General features: G+C 27.6%; 1 pseudogene; it reads right to left on the reverse strand.

Moving 5' to 3' along the window:
* Nucleotides 1–250: 250 nt before the first annotated feature.
* On the reverse strand, nt 251–1394 carry LOC105122038 (aldo-keto reductase family 4 member C10-like; annotated as a pseudogene).
* Between the last annotated feature and the right edge of the window lie 1954 nt (nt 1395–3348).

The following is a 3348-nucleotide window of genomic DNA, read 5'->3' on the forward strand; positions in this document are numbered from 1 at the left end:
TTTCTTATCATTTTTTTTATTAAAATTTTTTATTTACTAAATTTATATCTTTTAAAAATCATTTAAAAAAATTATTTTTTAAATAAACAAACAAGCTATAAAAATTGAATTCACGAGAGTCGCTTGATGGTTCTCGCTCGGACCTGGAACCTAGAGGTGTGTGTACCCCCAAAGAAAGAAAAAAGGAAAGAAAGAAACAGAATCCATTATAATTGTTATTATCTGCGTTCAACCAACAGAAGATCTACTTCTATTTCATACTCACAGAACTTGGATTGACGAAAAATTCATGAAGCTTTGGCTGCTGCCACACGGGGTGACATTCCACTTGGTTGACAGTTGGAGGTACACGAGCCACTCCTAGCAAATCCCCGATCTTCTTTGATTTGAAATTACCAACTCCAATAGCACGAGCCTTGCCGGAATCATGAAGTGACCCCGTCGCTCTCCATGTTTCCGGTATCTTGGTTTCGGTAAGGTTGTCAGGCATAAAGCCCTCTGAAGAACCCTTCTTCATGCTGACAGGCCAATGAACCTTCAGAAATTTCACCACATTTTAGTGACAAAATTAACTACACATTTGTTTTTAAATTTTTTATTTCAAAAACATAAAGAAATGCTGGTATGAATATTGATTATAATAACATACTAGATACAGATCTACATAGTCAAGCTGCAAGTCCTGCAAAGTTGTCTCTAATGCCTTTGGTGCATCGATCTTCCTGTGCATGATCATTACACCTGTAGATCATCGAACATTCTCTTACATACTGGACAGATTGACTTGCTCAAGGATGTTATGTTTTGAAGGGCATATGAAGAAAAAGGATAAATCCCTTAACACATACCAAAGTTTCGGAGTGATCCACAATTCTTCACGCCTTACTACCCTGTTGTCAAATAGCTTCTTCAATGCGCAACCAATCTGCAGAAAACCAGCAATCAATTCCAGACATCAACACGTGATCTTTTTATTTACCAAAAAGGAGGAAAAAAAAAACAAATGGCCTTTTTTAAATTTTCCTATAGAAACTGAAGCACAACTTATGAAAAGAAAACTATGCCGTAGACAGAATCATAACCTCTTTCTCATTGCAGTAAAATCGAGCGCAGTCAATGAGCCTGCATTCAACACAGATCAAAACCTCAATCACTAATATTTTAGAAGGGAAACTGGGGAATGATGTCCGATTTAGAATCCAAAAATAATCCCTAGTGGATCATGCATTCTAGCAAAATAAATAAGAGACATAATTTTTTTTTTATCTCATGAAATTATAAAGGACATCAATAAAATACCTTAATGACAGTAGTGATTATTACTATATATATGCTGTGTAGCCAATTAATTAGTTATGTGTGGTATTGACTATGATAGTGTTTGGAAACCTCATCCAAATGTTGATTGATAAAAAAAGTTTAAAATTAATTTTTTTAATGTTTTTGGATAGTTTTCATGTATTGATGTCAAAGTAAATTTTAAAAAATAAAAAAATATATTATCTTGATGTATTTTCGAGCAAAAAACATTTCAAACAACAACAATTATCACAATAACAAACACTATCTTTATTCATTTAAATACATTTAATTTATTAATAAAAACTTATTTATCTCTAATATTAGTCAAATATTTGATTAATAAATCTAGAGTAAAGATAAAGTCATTGGGATAAAAATGCTATCGGGTTTGATATATATTATGCTCTTTCATTTAAAGAACAACAATAAAATACCTTAATGATAGTAGTGATTATTACTATATATGCCGTGTAACCAATTGATTAGTTATATGTGGTATTGACTATGATAGAGTTTGGAAAGCTGGCTGAAGCGCTGTTCGACAAAAAAAAAAATTAAATTTTTTTAAAATTAATTTTTTAATGTTTTTGGATAGTTATAATGTACTGATGTCAAAATAAATTTTAAAAAATAAAAAATATATTATCTTGATGCATTTTTGAACGGAAAAGCATTTCAAACAACAACTGTTACTACAATACCAAACACTATCTTTGTTCATTTAAATACATTTAATTTATTAATAAAACTTATTTATATCTAATATTCATTAAATATTTGATTAATGAATTTAAAGTAAAGATAAAGTTATTGGGATAAAAATGTTGTCGAGGCTGATATATATTTTATTCTTTCATTTATGAAAGAAAACAGTTATTCTTATAAGTTGAGATATAAAAGATACTTAAAATTAAAATGTAAGTGCTTGTCAAATGATATATATATATACTGAACTGATCACTCGTATGAGAATATCATATGCAGAGATCACTTATATTTATAAAAAGGCTCACATAATAGTCATATAAGTGATCGGTAGATTTGAGATCACTAAATTATCTTATATACTCACATAATAGTGATATAAGTGATCTTTAGATTTGAGATCACTAAATTATCTTACATGCAAAATACTATGCTTTGATCCTACTTTATATTATCATAATTAAGGGTGAAAAATAAAAAGATATTAGATATAACAAAAACTATATAAAAGTATTTGAGTACTCAAGAGAGGATTCATCACCCTAAGTGAAATAGAAAAAATATTTTATATATTCTTAAATAGTATTGATTGTAAAACCTTGTATAAGATGCAATAAGGTTTACAAAGTGTTTCAAGTTTTCTTTAAATAATCAATAATTATAGTATTGAGAACAAGCATGATTTGATAGAGTATATACATTCCATGTTATAATGTCTAAATTAAGACATTATTGATGCAATAATAATAATTACACTATAAACTTAGTCACTAAAAAATTACATCAAATCATTTATAACTTTCATAATAGTTTTGTGGATAGAATTGGTATTGTAATAGGGTTTTTTAATTATATTGTCCCAGATAGGGGCGGAGGTAGGATTATTTAATAGGGGGGCCAAAATAATATAAAAAGATATTTATTTTTAATTTACTATACATAAATTGTAAAAAAAAAATTTGCATAATTTAGTTTTATTCAAAGAAGTAACTAAAAACATATGACGATTTTTATATAAAATAAAAAGTTTAAAGCAATACCAAATTGAGTCAAAGCTATGAAGTTAATGTCATCTTCATAATGTATTCATCACTTTAATTTTACTAGTCTTTGTACCTATCAAATATAAATATAAAAAATATATAAGCAACATTAGTTAAAGCTATACATTATTTATGTTTGATAAAACTTTGAAATAAAGTAAAAAATAATAAAGAATGATTCTTACATATTTAATTTAATTATGCTCGTCATTCTTTCATGGAGTAGAAATCATTGATTATCATATCAATTGTGAATCTTTCAGCAATTTCTTTTTCTATATAGACAATCAAATAATTT

The sequence above is a fragment of the Populus euphratica genome, unplaced genomic scaffold, assembly GCF_000495115.2.
Source record: "Populus euphratica unplaced genomic scaffold, PopEup_1.0 scaffold46.1, whole genome shotgun sequence".
Taxonomy (NCBI): Eukaryota; Viridiplantae; Streptophyta; class Magnoliopsida; order Malpighiales; family Salicaceae; genus Populus; species Populus euphratica.